The 22,344-nt window shown below is 57.0% G+C and overlaps 1 long non-coding RNA gene across 2 annotated transcripts; it reads left to right on the top strand.

Annotated features, from left to right (window-relative positions):
• Positions 1–2,303: 2,303 nt before the first annotated feature.
• On the top strand, positions 2,304–7,354 carry LOC123845808 (uncharacterized). Of its 2 annotated transcripts, XR_006791100.3 has the most exons (4): positions 2,304–3,393; positions 3,872–3,986; positions 4,668–4,742; positions 5,033–7,354. It is a non-coding gene; the product is annotated as an uncharacterized LOC123845808 (long non-coding RNA). The 2 variants fall into 2 exon arrangements; XR_010412130.1 differs by lacking the exon at positions 4,668–4,742 and having other exon boundaries at positions 2,325–3,393.
• The last annotated feature ends 14,990 nt before the right edge of the window (positions 7,355–22,344 follow it).

The raw sequence follows: 22,344 nt of genomic DNA, 5'->3' as shown, positions 1-22,344 counted from the left end.
AGGGACAGGGAGAAGCAGGCTTCCCGCGGAGCAGGGAGCCCTATGTGGGACTCGATCCCAGGACCCTGGGATCATGACCTGAGCCGAAGGCAGCCGCTCAACCAATTGAGCCACCCAGGCGCCCCGCAAATATTATTAAGTCTTAAAGATTGTTTTTAAGTAATCTCTACAACCAACTTGGGGCTCAAACTCACAACCCACAGTTCTGAGATCAAGAGTTGCACACTCCAGCGACTGAGCCAGCCGGGCACCCCTTGGTAAAGATTAAAGAGGTAGAATTATAGGACTTGGAAAATGCCTGGTGAAGGCAGAGGAGGAAGGAAAGGAAGGAGGATCAGTGGCTCCCACACTCATGCTTGGAATTCCGACTGGGCGGTGGCGCTGCAGCCCCCAGTCCGTCTGCAGCAGGGAGGTTTTCAGACTGAGTTAGAGGCACGCCCGGAAGCCATTCACGGCATTGGCAGATGGTCATCCTGTTCAGGCCTGCGGGTACATCACCCGGTGCGTAGGGAGGTTTTTCTGAAGAGGGAAGTTATTCACGGTGTTGGTCACCCATGAAGTCGACCTCAGGACATGGGAACTCCAAGGACCATGAAGGGAGGCTGGAGGCCGGGCAAGAAGAGAGCCATGTCTAGGCCCTGAGCTGCACATGGGTATTGGTGTTGTGTAGGTGAGATGAACCACAAATGTAGTTCCTGTGATCTCCTGCCTTTACCAAAGCCTTGCTTGACTCACTAGTCTTATGCTGATTTTTTTAAAGTTTATTATTTTATTTTTTTAAAAATGTCTATACCCAATATGGGGCTCCAACTTACCACCCTGAGGTCAACAGTCGCACGCTCTTCTGACTCAGCCAGCCATGTGCCCCTAGCCTTGTGCTAATTTTGAACAAGGGAACACTCATTGGTGCATTCTTTGGGGGCATCAAGGGGCAGGGAGGGGGATACAGGTGCTCTGCTCCCCAGGAGTGGCTGCAGGGCTAGTCACAGTGGTCAGGGGAATGGGAACCTAAGGAACAGATATCTGGTTCTAAAGGCCCAACTGTTCCTTCATAGGGACACCCAGCGCAACCCCAGAGGCTGCTGGCTTTCTTTTGATAAGGGAAGATGACACTTCTCAGTTAGGTACCTGAAGGATACTCCAGAGGAACAAAAACCATTCTTGATCCGTACTAAGTGCTCGGTAAGTGTTAGTCCCTATTTTTGTTACTGCTACTTGCCAGACATGAGACTGGATGACTTACTCGGGTAAGAGGAGGTCTGTGGGCCCAAACAGCTCTACACCTATTTCTACCTTTGAAACCTGTCCTACCACTCAAGATTTCCACTCCTACAATTTCCCTCCATAAAGCTTTTCCTGACTTCCCTGCCTTCCCCCCTGGCTGAGCAGTGTTGGGAATATGACCCCTTCTTTAGAGTACCCACCTCATCCTACCCAAAGCGGAGGTACTGCTTTCTATTTTCTACTACTGGATTGAAAGCTCCTTTTATGAGACTGACGCGCTGCCCACTGCACCAAGAGGGCCGCTTGAAAGCTCCTTTTAAAAATGCACTGGGTGGCTCAGTCAGTTAAGCATCTGCCTTTGGCTCAGGTCATGATCCCAGGGTCCTGGGGTCAAGCCCCGCTTAGCGGGGAGTCTGCTTCTCCCTCTCCCTCTGCCTGCACTCCCCCTGCTTGCTCTCGCTCCCCACCCCCCAAATAAAAAAAATTAAAATGCACTGCCTCATCCATGTTTGCCTGGCTCAGTGCCTGGCACACAGTAGGTGTTCAGCCAGGCTAGAGAACGTGTGCTTTGACACTGCAGAGTGCTACAAAGCTGAAGGATTTTTTTTCCAGGATGCGGTGACTTTCTGCAGCTTCTCCTCTACTCGGAAGCTCCTGAAGGAGCACCTGATGCAACAGGCCTGAGGAAAGGGCTTAGCTAAGGGGCCACTGAAGAAGTCGCACCCACTGGGCTCCTATCCCCAAAGAGGTGGCTCTTGGGAGGCAGGAAGCAGAGGGTGGTGTCTGATTGTTGCCGCCAAGGAGGAGGCCAGGCCAGTTCGCTGTAGCTCATGCTCTTCTGACTCATTCCTCAGTCCCATGGGCTGAGGAACTTCTCCAGCCTTGTGATTGTGGAAACGTTTCAGGAACAGCTAGCGGATGTGGAAAGGTCACAAGCGACCCCACCCCAGGCTCCAAAGTGGCTCCTACTGGCGTGGGTACAGAGCGCTTAATTCTGTCCGCAGACTTCAATCACCCTTCACGGCTAGTACACCCAAGGGCCCACAGGCACAGTCGGCTCTGGGCTTCTCTCCACTGCGCGTCCGGCAGCCCCTGGCTGGAAGGTGCAGGGCCAATCGGCCCGGGCGCCCCGCGATGACCGCTACGGGGCCGCTCTGCATTCACCCTCCTTCGCCGCACACTCGCTTCCCCGTGCTTGCAGGCCCCTCTCGGCGCCGGGTCGGCGTCCCGCGAAGGGCGCCCCCGCCGCCCCGGAGCCGCTCGCCCTCCCCGCGCAGCCGCCGCCACGTGCCTCCAGAAGCCGGTGACGCGGCCGCGCCGGGCCCGCCCAGCGGGAGGTCACGCGCCGCCGGGCCCGCCCCCCCAGCCCCCGGGGCCGGGCGCCTCCGCGAAGGCGGATGGGGCGAGGGGAGGCCGGAGGGCGCGCCGGGCAGCGCCGGGCACACAGCAGGTGCTCAATAAATGGCCGACTGGCAGCTGCCCCGTGGTCACTGCGGCCAGTGCCCTTTACTTTGGCCTGCCACCCGCCCACTCCCCCTCCCCGCCACGACGCGGCCACGAAAGCGGCGATAATCGTTAAGCGGCGGCTGGGGCCACACACACCCTCAGGGGGCTCGTCGACCCTAGCGCGGGCGCGGACAAAGCCCCAAAGCTCCGCCCAGCGCCCCACTGTGGGGCGGGAAGTGAATCCTGAGCCTCACTCGGTTGGCCACTCCGATGACGGACGGGGTCATCAGCCAACCGCAGCCCGGACAAGACGCATGCGTACACAAAAGCTTGAGCCCTAGATGGGGAAAAAACGCCGCGGGCGCACCGCGGAGTCTGGTCTCGCGCGGGCCTGGAGCGGCGGGTGCGCATGCGTGATCCCAGCGCCGCCTCGTTTCTGCGCGACCGGCACCGAGATGGCCCCGTGGGGGCCCGGGCGGCGCGCCCAGCCGCGGAGTCCCGGTGGAACCTCCGCGCGCCGCGCGGCCGGGCGGCGGTGCCCGGAGCGGACTCCGTGGGGAGGAGCCCCGGCCACTGTGCGCGCAGAGGCCGCGGTCACGGGCCAGTCCGCTCGCTGGCGGGGACCCCAGGGCGTCCCGGGATGCACCAACGGAGAAATCCCGGAGCGCTGCAGACGTTCTCAGCCATTTGTATAACCTTCAAAAATAAGCAACACAGCTTTAGGTATATGTGGTAAAACGCTGTAAAAAGTCGGAGGAAGGGTAAACAGGGCGTTCTTGAGTAGTTGGAGAGGTTGGGGTGGGACGCGGCAGGGCGGGTGGCTGCCGCTGGCTGCGCTCTCCCTAACTGGGCGAAATGGTAGATTCATGGGTGTTTCACTGTGGTTTCAGCGTAATACATGGGATGCTTACTCTTGCATGTGTGGAGTATGATTTAAAAATGGGCTTGGCGGGCGCCTGGGTGGCTCAGTGGTTAAGCCTCTGACTCTTGATACCCACTCAGGTCATGATGTCAGGGTGGTGAGATCGAGCCCCTCATCCGGCCGGTGGGCAGCGTGGAGTCTGCTTGGGATTCTCTCTCACAAATAAATAAATAAATCTTAAAAAAAAAAGAGAGAGAGAGTGGCATCACCTCCCCTCCAAAAAAATACACAGTTGGAGAAAAAGGAGAAAGCCTTACCTATATTACGCTTGGTTTCCAGAGCACTTCTACACGTTGTATCAGTTGATTCTCACAACAGATAATTCTCTCCATGTGCAAGATGAAGAAACAGAATTGAAAGTTAACCTGAGGCCAGCAGGACAAAGACAGGAAAGGTGAGTGTGCAGAAGACCAGTGGGGAGCCCCGCACGGTTTAATCTCCAGTGTGGCAAGCGCTGTGCCTGGGACAGAGAGCATGGTCAGTAAGCACTTGCTGAGTGGGTGAGTGACTGGACTTTCTCATTACGTGGGTGACCCGTAGTGAAGGGAGCTACCCTGAAGGCAGGTGGGTGCCCGCACGGCAGCTGGCTGGCCACTGTCAGGGTCAGGAGTCCCAGAGAAGCTGTGTTCTCTCTGGGCGAAGTTTGGATACAAGTCCCTCTAAGGCTCTGTGAGTTTGTCAGTGACAGAAGACAAGACCATATTAAGATAATAAGGTCCTCCCCCGCAGCGGTGGAAGCAGTCCCCAGAGAAAGGCCTGGGTAAAAGACGGTTTGAAGGGAAAGCTGTTGCAGAATAGGTGTGAGGGGGTGTTGTAGGGGTGTGTCCTGTTGCATGTTGTCGCACGTGGCTGCCAGACACTGACGCATCCCAGCCGGAAGAATGGTGGAGCCGCTGAGTGGGTAAAGCAAGGTCATAGACGGACAGTGATTCAGAAACGCCAAAGGAGAGTGCTCCGGACAAGTCAGGGCTGAAGGGAGAGCACCGGAATGTGAGTTAGGAGACCCAGTTTCTAGGCCTGTCACCTTGGACAAGTCACTTCAGCTGTCTGAGCGTTTTTTTCTCCTATGTTAAAGAATGTCTGCACACAACAAGAACTAAAGCATGTGCCCTAGCCCCTTCTCAGGATCGAGTTAAATCGACTCATACAGGTAAATACAGATTTCCATCACTGGGACTTTGTTTTCTTCCGTTGTCCCATAATACGTTCGTGGTGCTGGGACTCCCATGTTTTAGTCTGTGTGCATGTGCGGGAAGTTGGGGCTGACCCAAGTCCCTGTCCCCCGCAGTGCCTTGCATGAAGTCGGAACTCAGGAGATTTGTGTTGAATTGCACAGGATTGTGTGGTGAAGGAGAAGGAGCATTGTTTAATCTCTCTGACACCTATGTTTCCTTGTTTGTAAATGAGGCTAGTTAACCTTAAAACTCCTTTGGGCTCTAGAGTTCTGTGATCGGACTGTGTTCTGTGGATTGAGAAGACTGAACCATCTGATCTCTGAATTCCTTTGCAACCCCGCTGTTGAGTGATTTCGTGGTGCTGGGTTGCGGGCAGCTTACAGAAGCAGTGGTTGGATGGGATCTCAAAGGGAAACTGCGGAGAGTGCTGAGAACAGAAGCAACACCCGGCTATCCAATTGGAGAAGGAGCAGCCTTGGCGAGCGACGTAGAAGGATGAGTCTGAGAAGCAGGAAAGAAAAACAGCGTGGGTGTCAGAGTCCAATGCCCAGGGGAGCCCGGCAGCCACACTCTCCCTGTCGGGGGCCACTGCCACATGTGTGATGGGTGGTGGCGACTGCAGAGCCCATGCCCACCTGGAGCCAGCCCACTGTCTCTTCCAGTTCTTTTTTTTTTTTTTAACATATTTATTTGAGAGAGAGAATGAGAGAGAGAGAGCATGAGAGGGGGAGGGTCAGAGGGAGAAGCAGACTCCCCGCCGAGCAGGGAGCCCGATGTGGGACTCGATCCTGGGACTCCAGGATCATGACCTGAGCCGAAGGCAGTCGCTTAACCAACTGAGCCACCCAGGCACCCCTGTCTCTTCCAGTTCTTAAGATGAAGCTGGAAATGTAGATTTTTATTTGAAATCTCATGATTTTTAAGTGTTGAGCCCCAATTCAGATTATTTTAAAACTCTGGTAAAAGAACAAAAACACCACTCCACACCTACCAACCCCTGGTCCTTGGTCTCTGTGGCATGGTACCCACGGGGCTCTTCCCACCCTTGGTCCGAGAGTGCTTCCGTCCAGCTGTACTGGAAGTGTCCTGTTTCTGTCCACACCACTGCTCTGATGTCAGTGCCAGCCAACCCATCACTTAGCCCCACGCTGTCTTCAGCTTTCGCCTTGCATCTCCTTCACTCTAGAAGCTTGCGAAGTCTTTCCACATCCTAAAAACCCTGCTCCGTTCTACGCTCCCTTCCAGGGACTGTCTGGAAAGTTCTTTCTTTTCCCTTCTCCAACAGATTGCCGAACAGAATCAGTTGTATTCTGCTGCCTCTCTTCCTATCATAAGTTGGCTTTGTTCCTCCGCTCAGTGCCGTTTGAAGTCAGCCTCCGCCATCTCACTGAAGCCCTTCTGACCGGGGCAAAGGTCTCTGGCTAAATTCATGGAACTGCTCCAACTGGGCTCAACTCCTCATCCTCGGAGATCGAGTCTTGTCCTTTTTAAAATTTTATGACCAAACCGAGAAGTGTTCCATCAGTGTTTATTGAGCCAAGCCAGAATGTGTTTTCAAGAAAGAAGGACAGTCAGCATCATCAAATTTGCAGAGAGATCAAAGTCTGTTGGCCAAATGAAGCCCACTGGATTTTAAGAAAAGGAGATTGCTGGCAGCTTTTGAGGGCAATTTGAGCAGAGAGAGCTGGGAGATGTGTTCCTGTAGTTCCCGAGAAAGGGGTTGTGCAGTGGTGATGGGGAGTCAAACTTACATACAGACGATATGCACACGTGTACAGATGACACGCGGGAGGAGTTTGGCGCTGGGGGGAGAGGCACAGAGCACGAGTACTGGAGACGTGAGCGCCACTTGAGATTAAAGCCCCGGCGTGCTGAATGTGCGCGAGAAGGGGTAGCTGAGAGCGCCCTTGGGGGGCGCTGCAAGAGAACTGACAGGTCAGTGAGGGGAAGGGACAGCAGGTGAGAAGTCTCCGAAGCAGGCAGAAGGACTGATCATCTCTGGACTGTGTCGCAGGCCGTGCTGGGGCGGGAGAGCCCCATGCTTTCCGGCGATGAGATGCGGGCAGGCTCGTCTGCAGGCGTGGGGCCGCGGGGCTCGACGGGGACCTCGGGCCATCTCAGGGCCCTCACTCTCGGCCAGTTGTGCTGCTTTTGCTCCCTCTGTGTCGGTTGCTGGGGACTCTGTCTTTGGCTGCCCTCCCTCTATGACTCCCTGTCAGGGAAGTGTCTGTGCCTGAGGTTTAAGCCACCTCCATGCTCGTGACTCTGATTCTGTTTGTGACCGAAAGGTCTCTCCTGAGCCTCCCTTCTGTGTGTCCAGCATATTTCACTGGTGGCTCCATATCTTCATGACTGAAACTGGTCATTTCTCCCTAATTCTTCATCCCAGCTAACGGTCACAATAATTTTGCAGTTGTCCAAGCCAGATACGTGTTTTCACCTCCCTGCCCCTCTCCCCCCACCACCCACGTGTGTATAGGTAGATATTGAAAAGAATAAGAACATACTTGTATTTTGTGTAGTGTTTTCTTTTTTACTTACTACTGTCCAGATCATTTTATCATGTCAATAAATGCTTTTTTTAAGATTTTTTTTTTTTTTTTAATTTATTTGAGAGAGAGAGAATGAGAGAGCATGAGAGGGAGGAGGGTCAGAGGGAGAAGCAGACTCCCTGCCGAGCAGGGAGCCCGATGCGGGACTCGATCCCGGGACTCCAGGATCATGACCTGAGCCGAAGGCAGTCGCTTAACCAACTGAGCCACCCAGGCGCCCCCGAGAAATAAAATCTTAAAAAAATTTAAGCAAATAGTTACTAAAAAGAAAAATTGTTCCCTTTTTTATATTATACATAGCACTGAACGTATCTGTACATATCTTCGATTTCCTTAGATTTAACACTTAAAACTGAAAAGAGGGCAAAGGAGTGTGACAATTGAAAAGCTTTTAATACATATTGCCAAATTGGCCTTCTAGAAAATTGTCCCAGCAGTATATGGTCCACTCTGCCTGTACCTCTGCTAGCATTGGATATTAATATTTTTATGCTTTCTAATTTAGTAAATTATATCTGAGCCTCCAGCTCTTGGCCCCCATCTTTCTGTCCAATGCCCCCAATTTCCTTCTGTGGTCCCACCATTGCCCTGGGGACACAGCTTACTTGGAGGGCGGAGGGGAAGGTAACACCCGGGTTCTCATAGGACGATTCTCAGTCTTCCACTCTTTGCTTAGGCTCTTGTCCCATTTTTGCTACTCTTGTGCACAGGGCTTTCTTTTCTGGTGACTCTTCGGGATCTTCCCTAATCTCTCTAGTTTCCTAACTGCCTGCCTCGGGAAGGAAGTTTTCCCTCGCTGCTTATTCTGGCTGACCCTCCAGGAGCGCTGCGGTGCTGCCCTCCCCTCTGGAACCTTTGTGTTCGGCCCGCGCCAGCTCCGGGAACTGTGGTACTCTCTTCCCTTTCCCAACAAGCAGACATACCCCAATCTCTCCTATCCCGGGAAAGGATATCTCCTGTCACCCCCCTCCCCCTCTCAAACTGCTGCCTTCTTCTCTCCTTCCTTTGCCATCAAACTTCTCCCAAGAGGAATCGGGAGATGTCTGTCGATCCTCATCTGCCTGTCTGCGTTCCGGCCCGTCTTCTCTCCTGAAACCAGTCTTCAGGGGCCCAAGTATCCTCAAAGCTAGTGGGCGGCCGAGTCTCTCCCCCTCCCTCCAGTCAGTAGCTGTGACGGGCGGTGCCCTTGCCACTGTGGCGAGGCCGTGTCCTGGCCGTGTGGCTCTGCCCTCTGCGTCGTGCCCCTGCGACAGGCTGGGTGCGGCCCTCACGTGAGGTTGACTTACTGTTCCCGAGCCGGCTACGAGGAGACGAGTGGAGAGCGGTAGCGCTCCGTGAGCCTGGTTGCGCTGAGGCCTCTGTGGGGTATTTTGCCGCGTCATCTCTTTCTGCTCCTCTGTGCCACCTCCAGCCGGTCTCCGCGTGTTCACGGTGCACCCACCCTCCATGTGCCCACCAACCCCCTCGGTCAGCTTTGGTTGCATTGGCCTGGAAACGAGCAAGCCCTTGTCAACAACCACAGACTGTATTCTAAAGCACGGTTTTAAGTACACCGCTGCTTGCAAGTGAAGAGCCTAAATGGCTCTCGGTGCTGGGCACGGTCTACCCTGTTAGCTCGGCCTCCAGGGCTCCCCTCTGACGCCAGCCTTTCGTCCTCCCAGTGCCTTTTGTGTGCGTGAGCTCCGTCCAGCCCAGAGCATGAGCCCTGGACGCACCTGCCCTCCCCCACCCCTTCCGTCCTCTCTCTTGCTTCCTTCTCTGGTCCCTTCTTCCTTACCGAGCCCCCGCCCCCATCAGATGCCCCCATCAGATGCGGCTTCTCCGAAAACCTTCAAACTCTCCGACACATTGAGTTCGAACTCTTCCCACCCCCAGCCTTAGTATTTTTTGCTTTTCTTTATCATATTTTTCCTGGTCTCAGAGATTTTTGTAAATGTCTGTCTCCTTGACTAGTCTCTTACATTTTCGGAGGATACGGACTGTTGCTTAGCTCCCTGTCTCTCCCACCCTATCCCCCACTACCAGGCAGCGTCCGGAGGAGGCACGTGTTGGGTATAAATGTTAGTTTGGCTTCAACGTCCGGGTTCCAGGGTCTGTCAGGTGAGCTGTCCCTCCACGAAAATGCCTTCGAGGATGGAGTCATTCCCGGAGGCTGGAAGAGATCAGAGATACCCCAAGAAGAGAGATGACTCTTTCCCGCCGGATTCTGACCTGACTACGGCTCGCCCGCCTTCCCAGTTAGTTGTGTGGGGAGTGCGGGCTGGAGGGAAGCCGTGTTGCGGGCCTGGAGGCAGCCGGGTCCGGCCCAAGCCCGGCCCCAGCGCTGCAAGGACGGCTCAGCAGCACACGGAGTTGTGGGGATTCAGTACAAGGCTCGGGGAGCGTTACGGAGAGCAGGGCCGGCCGATTCCGAGTCCGGGAATGTTAGGTGTCGCACCAACGGTAGCAGTGCATCAAACACACTCAGAATGGGTTTTATCTGTTTGCATTTTAGGGCGAATGTGTCTGCTTTCCTGGAAGCCCGCGCCAGGGCGCACGAAGGCCGCTTCCGGCCTCCTGCGCAGCCCAGCCCCGCCGTCCCCGGCTCTTCCTTCCTTCGCGCTCCTCACGCTCCCTGGGGAGGGGCGCAGTACCCGCCGTGGCCACCAGGAGGCGCGCGCGCGCCGCGGGAAAGCGCCTGCGCGCGTGTTCCCGCGCCGCGGACACCCCCGGGGCACGCGCTCGGCCGCAGCACGCTGCGGTCTCGTGGCCGCCGCAGCCGCGTCCCCGCCCCCGTTGCGGGCGCGCGGGGGGCTCCCTGGCGGCCGGTCTCCCAGCGCCTGTTGCCCTCGGCCGTCTCTGGAGCCCCGAGGCCCGGGACCCCGTCCCCGGCGTCGCCCTCGGCTGTCCTCCCTGGGAAAGGGGGCTCCGCCCGCTGCCCCGTGAGCGCGAAGCAGCCCGGCGGGAACCCACACTAGGAACTGCGGGGTGCGCCCGGGGTGCGCCCTGTCTGATCTCAGACTGTGTCCCTTCTCGCTCCCGCGCCCTTTCGGCGACCGCCCCCCCCGCCCGAGCCTGGGCCGGGGTGGGGGACTCACTGCCCGCGGGCGTCCCTGGCCCGCCACGCCGGCCGGCCAGCCGCAGCCCGAGGGGCGGGAACTCACGTTCCCCGGCCGTCCCGACGTGGCTCTGTCGACGCGGAGACAAGGACAGAAACGAGCGGGGGCGGCGGGCGGCTCCGCGGCTGGCCGCGGGGGGCTGAGAGCATCCTGCTAGGGGCCCGGGCCCGGGCGCGCGTGCACGCGGACAGGAATGTGCGCGCGTGGGCCGGGGCACGCTACTCCGAGGTCTGGGGACGCCAGGTGGCAGCACGAGGCCACAGGCCACGGGCCGTCAGCCTCTCTGGCCGCTCGGACGCGAGGGGCACCCCGACCGCGCTCCGACTGCGGGCACCGCGTCCCGCCCCACGCGTGGTAAAGACCCCGCGCAGGCCGGGGAGACAGACCCGGAGAGCCCAATGCCCACTCCCCAGGGCTGTTGTCAGCCCCTAGGTTTCGTTTTCCAGCTTTCAAAAGGGTACAAACAAGGGGAAGTTTGGAAAGCTGCAGGAGAAACCTGGATTAGGGTAAGGGGGCATCTGGATAGCGCTCCCCAACCCAGACTGATCCGGAAAAGAACTGGCTGCAGGAATCCTTTTTTTTTTTTTTTAATAAAATAGTGATGTCCTGAGGACATTATTACCTCACCCATTCCTGCCCCAGGACCCTCAGACATCTCTTCTCCAGTTTCCTCAGAGACAGAGAGCCCATGCCTTTCCCAGCAAAGCAGAAATCAGGCACGTAGTTCACGGAAACTCTTCATTTTTATCTTTCCATCAAGTATTGGTTCTTTGTTCTACCAGAAGCCAGGGACACTTGAGAAAACCCCATCTCAGCCAGGACATCCGGAAAGGCTTCTGAGACACAAAGCAGGGAGTTGACCGGGCCACCACGCCACCTGGGCAAGTGTTCTGGGGTGGGGGCGACATGGTCCCAGTGCAAGATGCCATCTTCTCCTTGGCCTCACTCTGCTTGCTTTTGTAACTCCGAAATGAAATCCCCTTTCTGGATCATTTCCACTCCTCCTACTGCTCAGCTCAACCTCTTAATTAGTGGAGTCATCGTGGCCCTGAAGCCCAGTGGTACCCCTCCCAATTTCCTTGAGCACAATAGAGCCAAGACCACCACCTCATCCTGTCTTCTCTGTCTGTGGGCTGGGACTCCGCAGTCCTCCCCGGTCCTCCCAGTCCTCCCCGGTCCTCTCAGTCCTCCCCACCCTCCCTAGTCCTCCCTCATCCTCCCTGGTCCCTCCCTGATCCTCCCCGGTCCTCCCTGTCCTCTGTCCTCCTCGGTCCTCCCTGGTCCCTCCCTAGTCCTCCCCTGTCCCTCCCTGGTCCTCCCTGGTTCCTCCAGACCTCACTTCTTCCCATGCTTCTCCTTTGACCAAACTGATGTAACCCTGTCTTTATAACGATGCATATAAAGCACTTGAAACACAACTCAATGTCAATGATCATCGTTGCTATTTCCAACTATCTGCAGTATTTCCAGTTTATAAGAACTTTCTTTTTTTTTTTTAAGATTTTATTTATTTATTTGACAGAGAGAGACACAGCGAGAGAGGGAATACAAGCAGGGGGAGTGGGAGAGGGAGAAGCAGGCTCCCCGCTGAGCAGGGATCCCGATGCGGGGCTCGATCCCAGGACCCCCTGGATCATGACCTGAGCCGAAGGCAGACGCTTAACAACTGAGCCACCCAGGCACCCCAAGAACTTTCACCTGCATTGTCTAATTCATCCATCCACTCATTCATTCATTCATTCAACAAATATTCATCAAACACCTGTTACATGCCTGTCGCTCTTCCGGGCACTTGATAGAGAAATGACCCACATGGACAAAGGCCCTGCCTTCATGGCGCTTTCAAGGAAGCTTGTGGTTTTCAATGCCAGCTGATGCCTGTGCGCTGCTTTGTGTTAGGATCTTGGTGTTGGAAAGAATATTAGAAACCAGCTAATACAATCACTTACCAAGACCAGAAATTCCTTCTACATCTTCCCTGGGTGGTCATTCTCGACCAGCCATTTGAACATTCTTCCTCATGCCGAACCTAATGTGCTTATTCTCTCCTTCTCTGCATTCCCTGATTCTCCTGCACCTTTAACTGAGTCACCCCTCTTTGGTGTCACACCCCACCAACAGAGAGAGACCACCATCTGTCTCCAGCAGTTTCTTCACAAAGTTTTGCTTTTGAGAGTTAGTTCCTTTTTTAAAAGAATGATTTTAGGGTATCTCCCGCTCGGGCAGCTCAGGTAAGCCTCACTTGCTGTGCAGTCATTATCCCCTGCACTTTACTGAGGAGGGGAAACCTCCCCAGGTCGCCCCCTCACACATGGCAGAGCGCCCTGTCTGTTTTCCAGGCTCTTGCATGCTGGTAGCTCGTTTAAGGTGAGCTCAGTCCGAAGTATGGTGACACTCTTCGTCTTTCTGGATTTGGATGTGATTCGCCCCTACTAGAGCCAAGGATATAACATTAGCTTTTAGCAGTTCCAAGATGCCACTGGTTCATGATGCGCTTGTGTTTACGCAAAGTTCAAGTCTTACTGGTCCACATTCTCATCAGGAGCGCTTGCTCCTGTCCTCTGCTTTCCCCTACGTTCTACATGTTCTGCACCCTGGGGGCCTACTCATCCTTCAAGGACCACCACCTCGTGCCACCTCCTTCATGAAACCTGTCCTGATTCCACACCACCCCAATTGAACGTTATCTCTTTCTCTCTCCATAGATTTCTGTTTTATTTTCTGAGCACCTATCACGTCCTGCTACGCATGCTAGCAATTTGTGACCTTGTCTGCACTCTTTAATCAGGGCCTGTTCCTCATTTCCCCTTGGGTCCCTTAGTGCTTTGTATGTGGAGCTATCCAGCAAACACTTGCCAAGTGAGCAAATCTTATAACTAGGAAATGAGTATTTTGTCCCTACGCGTGTAAATACTTTATACACCACTGCAGAATTTCTTGAGCAAAGGCTTTCTGTGGCGCTGGGCTCAGTCCTGCTCTGTGTTTCGAGCAGAGCACCTGCCAGGAGCAGTGTGCTGTCCGCTGAATGCTTGCGGCAGTCCTGTGAGGTGGGCATCACGTCTGTTTCCCAGATGAGGAACTGGAGGCTCCAGACCCAGGGCCACCCTGCTCGCGAGCAGCAGAGCCGGGCCTGGCTCTGACTGTTGTTTCTGTCACCCTGCTGCTTTTCAACAGCAAAGCACGTGCCCTTCTGGAGACCAAGTGTGTCGGGGCAGCGGTCCCAATCAGGTAGCTGTTTGGCAGAGCTGGGGAGACCTGCAGACGGCCCTGCGGAGCTTAGGAGTTTAGGACAGGGCTGCTGGTGGCTGCTGTAGGTTCTTTTACCCCCCACCCCTTTTAAAGTAAGCTCTACGCCCAACGTGGGGCTTGAACTCAAGACCCCAAGATCAAGAGTCGGAGGCAGTCAGGTGCCCCCAAATAGGAGAGAAGACTTTTTTTTTTTTTTATAAGTAGTAGCCCCTTGAGGTTCTTGAGCGGGTTACAAACCAGCTAAAAGTGGTGGTTGAGGGACAGGATGGGGTGGCAGTGGCCAAGGCAGGGGAACCCGTGGGCGGACACTGCTGTTCCTTGCGTGCGGGATTCATTCTCCCCAACCCCTCCTGAAGAACCCTCTCACCTGTAAGTCTTTGCTCAGATGCCACCTTTTCGGGAAGCCCCGCCCTGGCTCCCTCACCCTGTTCCGCGTCTCATTTACAGTCTGGGGCAGCGTCTCCCTGGGTGTCTGAAGCCTCAAGCCGGATGTGCCGTGCACGTCCCCCCAGTTCCAGCCGACAGCTCCCCGCCAGGCTCCCCTGGAGCCTCTCTCCCCCATTTGTGAAGCCCCCTTCAGCGACAGAGTAATAATCAACAAGACATCAAATGTGAAAAGCCTATAGAATAAATGACTTTTCGCTGGATTCCGACTGGTGTTTACGTGCATCTTCACGTCCTGTCCCCACACTTCTGCAGGGAGGGGTGAAGGCCACGTTGCAGTAACAACTCCCCAGCAGTCCCAGGTGGGAGAGACTCAAAGAGACCAAAAATGGGTCGGGGCCGAGTTGGGGGGGGACACTGAGCGACTCGTCCCACACCCGGCGGGGGGCTGATCCCCGGAGGCCCGGGCCATCCGCCCCTCGCCCGGATTCCCAGCGTCGCAGGCTCCCGAGAAGAATGCGGCTCAGGAGCATACGTGACCTTTCACCCTTCAGACAAGCTAAGTTTGTTTTCTCCTTTTCTGTCCATCCCGCAGCGGGAGGGAGGGGGAAATGGGATGGGCCTTGTCGAACTTTCTCCCGCGACAATACCCCAGAGGAGTTGAAGTGCAGGGAGTAAAGGATCTATTTATTTTGGCTCAGGAAGGACAATGTAAGCAGATGGTCTTTGATGGGATTAGCGGCGTAATCTCTAAGACCCTGGTAAATTGGAAAATGATCCATTATATTCCACGAACCTTTGGCGGCTTCAGCTCCTGGGGAGGGAGGAGCAGGGCCCAGGGGCACCTTGTTAGAAAGGACCCCCCTCTGGGAGCAGCCCAACCCCGCGCAGAGAATTTGGGAAGGAGTTCGTTAGCTGCACGGCGCCAGCCCCTCTCCTCTTGAGAAAGCGCAGAAATCAGAACTGTCCCTGTGCTCTCTCAGAGCTCCTTACTCTCGGTCTCCCTCCTCCCTCCTCAGGAGATGGCTGAGGGGTCCTGGCTACCACTCCCTGCCCCCCTCCCCCGACCCTTTCCACTCCCAGGGTGCTCAAGGCGACTCTTCCTTGTGAAGAGAAAGATATGAACTCTCCCACCTTGGAAGGGCAGGAAATTCTTCTTAGAATCCAAACTGTATCCCTCCCACTGGATTTCCAGTCTGTTGCCCACTCCCAGCCCCACAGCCCAGGAGGACCCCTCCGCTCCACACCCTGGGAAGCCGGGCATTGCCTGGGCCAGAGAGGGGGATGGGAGGCCGCTGCGGGGAGTAGGGGCTGGGGAGGAGGAGAAATGTGAAAGGGGAGATAGGGTGATAATGAACCACTCCGCCCAGCCCTCCACCCTCTTCACTCACCTCGGTCCCCCAGAGCCCAAGTGCCTCCAGGCCTAGGAGCCCCTCCATCTGGAGAATCTGGGCTGCGGAGGTGGGGGCATATGGGAGCCCTCATCCGTGCGAGGGGTAATGCAGCAGCTCAGGTCGTAGAAGCTGTCTGCCCTGTGTGCAACATCTTCGTCCCCATGGTAAGCCGCAGTTTCTAAAGAAACTTGGATGTTCAGAATGGTCGTTTGGATCTCCAAACAATCGAATGAGGCGGGCATCAGAAAACTTGGAAAGCAGGTGTAGACAGGGTCGGTGACTTGCTGAGGGCCCCAGGTCAGTGCGGACAGAGCCCGGACTGAAACTCAAGCTCAGTGTACCGGGGGGTCCGTGCACGTTGGTAAATGCGTGAAGTGTTTAACTGCCGCACACCTTGTTCATTCATTTCAACACTTCAGTCGTGTCCAGAACTTTCAGTAGTTCTTGAACAGCTGTCTGATTGCAACTGTATCAGATTCATAGACTTAACTTGGGGGAATCCAAAGCTCAAACACAAACCTTCAAAACATGCATTTTTCCATACACAGAAGCTACAATTCTTTGAAAATAAGCACCTACATGAGGGGAGCCGGAGGGTGGACAGGCAGAAGGGTAGTCACTCAACTCCAAATACAAATTCCAACACCTCTGAGCATATTAACTTCAACTGTAAGAGACGAAGCAGGTGACTTGGGGGGGGCGGTTCCGGGAGGAATTCGACTTGTACAATATTTTATTTCAGACTATTCCAATGTATTAAGATATATTTTACTTTATTTTAGCATTTTTTACAAATGGACACTTTGTAATGTGTGTATTTTTTCAACTTTGTTTTTAAAGTTATCTCTACGCCCATCGTGGGGCTTGAACCTGAGATCAAGAGTCCCCTGCTCTACCCACTGAGCCAGCCAGGCGCCCCTAACGTATGTATGTATTTATTTATTTTTTGAGATAGCTTGAGCTGACACCGGGATTTGCAGACTGCTTAAACCAGGAAGGCAGAGTGGAGAGGTAGCAAGCTGCCACCACCCATCCCCCTCTCCACTGTCCTCTGCCTCCGGTACAAAAATCGCAAAGTGGACGGGACAATCCCGAATTGGAGAAAAGCTACAATTCCTTGACTGTCTGCGAAGGGCCAAGCCGGCACACAGCGGGCACATTCATTCACTGAGTTCACAGCCCAGGGAAATAGGCTTCCTGTTCTCCACGTTACCTGTTCGGAAGAGAGGCTCCGAGAGTTTAGGGAACCGGCTTAGCGTCACACGGCCAGTTAAGTGGTGGGGCTGCCATTGCAGACTATGCTCCCCCTAACAGCCTGCACCCCTCCACCGAGCCCCATGGCCTTCACGTCGATCCTCCCCCAGAATGCTTGCATGTTCACCTCGCGGCAGGGACTCTCCAGGGAGGCCCTCCCGCTCCCTGTTCTCCCGGGTTTCTCCCATGGGAGCACCCCACTCCTCACCTCCCACCCCCACGGGTAAGGGGTAAGGGTTTTCTCTCGGGTTAGCTCATCCTCTGCCCCAAATTAAGACACAATCCATTTACTGATGAAGTCCAAAATATTCTGGAGTAGGACTGACCCACCAGATCTGAGTTGGGCTCATTCCCTCCTGGCTCTGGTCACCTTTGCACTGGAAGAATCCTTCCTTCATCAAGGAGGAAAGGGGTGGACGCAATGGTGTGGCCAAGGCTGCTGGGCTGGTCATCACCACCCCTCCCGGCCCCTCTCCCTCCCTCCGCAGCCCACAGAGGTGGGGCCGGAGGAGACTGCTGGGAAGCATTTATTCAGGTGTTCCGAGAGCCAGGTGGCCACCTGACACTGAGGTCAGCTGGGGCTTAGTTAGGTTGGGAAGCTCTGGACTGAGCCAGCCTCTCAGTTGCCAAGAACGCCCTGCACGTCAGTCTGGAGGCTTGGGCTAGCTGTCCCCGCTTAGGTCCCTGCTCTGTGCCCTGGAATGTTAGAGCTTCTGCAAAGCACCGGCTCTCTATCCCCTTCCCTGCCCCGGAGAACCACAGACAGGGTCCACGTGGTCTACGCCTGGCTCCCTCCGCCCCTGGAAACCTGGGTCTAGGGGCAGAACTGGGCAGCTTTGGAAGAAAAGGGAAGGGGCCCCCAGAGCCGCTGGAGAAGGGGGAGGGTTGCAAGGCCTCTGGCCAGACTCCGGGAGGGGCCCAGCGCCCTTCCACCGCCTTGGTCGGGTCCCTCTCTCCTCCGTCCTATTTCCCTGGATCTCCTTCTCTCCGCCTCTCTTCCTCCCCTGGCCGCTGGTTCTTGGGCCCCCTTCTCCCCTGGCTCTGTCCGGCTGGTCTTCCTCCGCCTCGGCTTGCCAGGCTCCCGCGTTGTCCCAGCTTCTCCGGTGACCGATTCCTCAGCCTCCCGACCCCGCACCGCGGCCGGGCCTTCCCGCCTGGGGCTGACGGCCAGCGGGGCCGGGTGGGGAGTGGGGCGGCCACGGCCCCCGGCCCCCAAGCGCCCCACGGGACCCGGCTTCGCGAGCCTCCGCTTGGCGCCGTGAATCCGGAGACAGCGTCTACAAGGGCCTGGCGGCCAAAAACTCGAATTCGGGGGAGGACTGAGCCTGGGGGTTGGCAGTGGAGGAGGGAGGTCGTGCTTGGCTTTATTCCCCCCGGGGATGGGCTCGGCGGCGGAGATGGGGGGAGGGGAGGAGGCACTGGCACGGCCTCCAGCCGGGCTGTTCGCCCGAGCCGGGTCCGGGGAGCGGGCGGCCAGCGGAGGAGACCCCGCGGCCCCCACTTCCCACGGCTCCGGGGACCCCGGGACCCTCGGTTCCTGCAGCCCCTCGGATCCCGTGCCTCCTCCTTCCCGCAGTGCCCCAATCCCGCAGCACTCCCATCCTGCATCCACCCCACTTCCCGCGGCTCCCCATCCCGTGCCCCCCCCCGCTTCCCGCAGCAGTTCCCGCTCCCCACGAATCCGTAGGCGCCCCCGTCCCTGAATCCCCCCTACCCCGGCTGCCCGCGGCCCCCTCTTCCCGAGCACCCCCTTCCTGCAGTCTCCCAGATTCCGCGGCCCTGGATCCTGTGCCCCGCCCCCGCCCCGCTTCCCGCGACCCCTGGCTTCTGGCAGCCCCCAAACTCCCGCGTCCCCAGATTCCCGCAGCCCCCGGGTCCTGCAACCCCCCGACCCTGCAGGCCCCGCTTCCCGCGCCCCTCGGTTTCCTACAGCCCCCCCCGGATCCCGTGCCCCCCGCTTCCTGCAGCCCCGCGGATCCCGTGCCACCACCCTCCCCCCTCTTCCCCCAGCCCCCCAACTCCAACGCCACCTCGCCGCGTCTCGGCCCCTCCCCTCGGGCGCCTTGAAGCCTTTTCTTTTCCATTTTGTTACCTTGCCCTTCCTATCATTTAATTTAACGGTTTAAAGATCTTTGTTATGTTTCCCTTTTATTTCATTTAGTGTTATTTTATCCCTTTTGTTTTAACGTTTGCTTCCTTTTCAAATGGATTCTGTTCTCCTCCTTCTCTGTTTCCGGTTCCCTTTTTCTTTCTCCGCTCCCAGGTCGCCTCGGCTGTCCCGTCCCCCGCGGGCGCCCGCGGCCGTGCGCCCCAGAAAGAGCGGCGCCCCACCGCGCGCCCCGCCCCGCGCCGAGCCCCCGGGCCGGGACTCGGTGGGAAGCGGGAGCCGAGCCGCCGGCGCCCGGGGAGCGCGACTGGAGCGGGGGCGCGCGGCGTGCTCCCGCCTGGGCTGGCCCGGCCTGGCCCCGGGCAGGCGGGGAGGACAGGCCCACGGTTCACGCCGGCACTCAGGGGCCCCTAGACGCGCGCGGGCAAACACCGAGATCAACCAGTGTCACACGCGCAGCCTCAAGCCACCAGAACACACCACCCTCGCCGAGCGGGGACAGAATGGACGCAGGAGGGATCGGTAGGCGCGCGCCAGCGAGCGCACACATCGCTGCACACTGCAAATAGACATGACTCAGACGCAGGAACCTACTTGCACACTCTCGGCAGCGCAGGGGGATTTCAGCGCTCACTCAGCGCATCACAGTGTGACCCTCCGCAGCCACATCGCAGCGGGAAGGGGGCCTGCCTGGTCTCCCCCGCGGGCGCAGCCATCGGAGTTCAGCACCTCTGCCTCCACTGAGGCTCTAGGGGCTCCCAAGGTGGGAATCCTGGCTGCTTGTGTAGCTGAGGGATCCAGCCCAAACCGGAGAGCGGGAGCCCCAGAAATGAGCATCAGCCCGGAGGACTGAAGCCAGCGCGGCACCAAGAAAATGGCACCGCGTTAGGGTATCAGGCTCGCGATCCGAGTGCCAGGGAGGATTCCCAGCCGCATGTACCACGCACAGGGCTGGTGTCGGGGGTGTGAAAAGGAGCAGAAAAGATGTGTGTGGTTCTAGGAATAAAAGTAACATATGTATACCAATATAGGTACCGGTACACACCTAGGGGGATGGAAAGTAGAAACTCTGTCTCCAGCTCACGGCAGGCACGCTAGCCCGAACCTCTGTGGCCAGGGCTGGGGCTCTTTCCAGGGCAGATGGGATGGTGCCATGGGAGCTCTGAGGGGAAAGGCTGGTTTGTGGGGAAACCATATGTATCAGATCTATTATCAAATCGCACACACAAAAGGGATATTTTGGCAGCGTTGGGGATGAGCTCTAGGGTAAAAGATCGGTGGGGCTGTGCACCAGAAGTCCTGGGTCTGGAAGGGGCTCCCAGTTGCAGCAGCATGTGGCGGACGGCGGAGCCTGACCACAGGCACGTGTCGGTCCACGCAGACCGTGCAGGATGGAAACACAAACCCGATGAGATCAAGTCACACCCGGACCTGCTCCACGCGCAGCTGCCGACAACCATACCGGGCACGAGGCAGGCAGTGTGTGGCTACAGATGTCCATCTGGATTGCCAGGGACATTGATTTTGTAAGAGAGAAGATGGGCTAGGAGATGTTTATGTGCACACACAGGACTCCCTAGGTTTGGAGCTCAGTTATTGTACGTGAGAGCCACAGAAGTGGGGAAGTGCATAGAGAAAGAGAAATCCCAGGGAGTCCCTGCCTGAAGCCAGGTCTCGCCGGGGCAGCCCTGGGATATGGGGGGGGGGGGGGGGGCGGAATCCATTGTCCAAACATCATCAGATGCATGCAGGGGGATGTGCCTGATGCAGCTGCAGATCCGTCCACCGTTCACTGATTTCTGGACTGAGCCTGGAGGAGAAACAGGGAGGAGGAAGGTCTCTTGGGTGGGATAGAGAAGGGCAGGCTTGGCGCCTGGGGTTGGCTGGCTGTCACTCTCTTGTCCTTGACTGGGTTCCCAGGCCCTTTCTTGTAGATCTCGGGTCTCGGCCTCTCTCGGTCCCTCTCTCTGTCTGCCTTTCAGTGCGTTACTCTTCTGTATTATAGGGCCACAGAGAAACACTGCCGGACCCAGGAGCAGATAGAAGCACGAACGTTTTCTGGGGATGTGGAGGTCACTGGTGATAAAGCCCATCCTCTTGCTGGTGTCTGTGTATTTATGTGATAGCGCATTTTCATGTTTGTGCAAAAATCCAAGTACAGCCTTGAAAGTTTGTTTTCTTTCAGTCCTTCGGCTACTGTCTCTCAGGAGGGTCTCTCTCTCTCTCTCTCTCAAGGACCCTTCCCCTTCTTCATTATACCACTCAAGAGCAGTCTGGGCCCTTGGACTTGGCCGCAGTTTCGGTCGGTAACCCTCCTGCCCCCCAGTATGGCCTTCGGTGAAGTTTGCCCCAGGTGGGCCACGCTTTACTGAGGCTAAGATGGCTGGAGGGCCCCCCTGGGAGCAGTGCCTGGAGGGAGACGTGTTGGCAACTCGGTGGGGAGGCAAGTATCTCTAAGGACATGACAAGGCCTGTGGGGCCCCTCGAACAGAACAGGGGAGGGGGTGGAGGCCTCTTCTGAGTGGAACAGAGGGAAGGGCATGGGTGAGGCTCTAAAACCCACGGCCAAGGGCCAGGGCAATCCCACCAGGCCAGGCAGGGGAAGAGGGACCCGAGTCAGCAGGGCAAGTCCTGGGAAGAATATGAAGGAAAAGCAATCAGTCCTGTCAGGTCCCACTTCCCACCCCCAGATGTGGCAGAAATAACATCTGGGTAAGAGAAGGCAGGGTGTGAGAAGGGAGCCCCAGGCACCTGGCGACATCTAGGTGGAGAGCCCAACAGTGAAGACAGTGACAGACACCCGGGGAGAGGGGAAGGGGCTGGAGTCCGCCTCTGTCCCCCCCTCCCCTGCCCGCCCCACCACCACCCTGTGCGCTCACCAGGCAGCGGCGGGAATATGACACCAGGGCCAAACGCCTCTGCGTGGATCCTGTGACTATTTACTAGGTGGTGCAAGCAGGGCGGAGGGCTTGGGAGCGGGGTGCGCTCCGGCCAGGGTGGCAGCAGGGACAGCGGCCTGCCCCATGCCCGCGAGGGAACGCACCTGCAGAGCCCATGCTGCCCCCTCCCTCCAGAGAAGCCTGCCTGGGTGTTCTCTCTCAGCCTGGATTCCTTCAAGCCCCGCGCCCCCCCCGCCCCCCCCGCCCCCCCCCCCCCGCGCCCTGGCCCTGCTGCTTCTCGGCTCCTGGGCCCTGGGGGTCCGGCTCCCTGTCTCTGTCACTCTTCACAGCTTTGCTGCCTCTGTCCTCAGGTCTCTGTCTCTCCACGCTCACCCCACCCCCCCTTTGTGAATTAAGAGACTTCTCCTGGAGCCCCTCCCCACTCTTCCCAGAATGACACGGAGCAAAGTGTCCCACTCCCTCGGCCCCCTCCTCTAGGGCTGCGGCCCCCTCCGCCAGCGTCAGATAATTGCTGGCGTGCCGCTCTGAGGAGCCCGAGCTGATACGAGGGAAGGAGAAGGGGGGAGAAATAAATAATAATTTGCTTCCATTCAGTGTATATAGGTTACTTGATTTGCATATATGCTAATAATGCTATAA

The sequence above is a fragment of the Mirounga angustirostris genome, unplaced genomic scaffold, assembly GCF_029215605.1.
Source record: "Mirounga angustirostris isolate CCGP_5_RB_7025 unplaced genomic scaffold, mMirAng1.0.hap1 SCAF_6, whole genome shotgun sequence".
In the NCBI taxonomy this organism is placed as follows: domain Eukaryota; kingdom Metazoa; phylum Chordata; class Mammalia; order Carnivora; family Phocidae; genus Mirounga; species Mirounga angustirostris.
The sequence above is the reverse complement of the archived record's forward strand: the minus strand, read 5'-3'. Positions and strand labels throughout refer to the sequence as shown.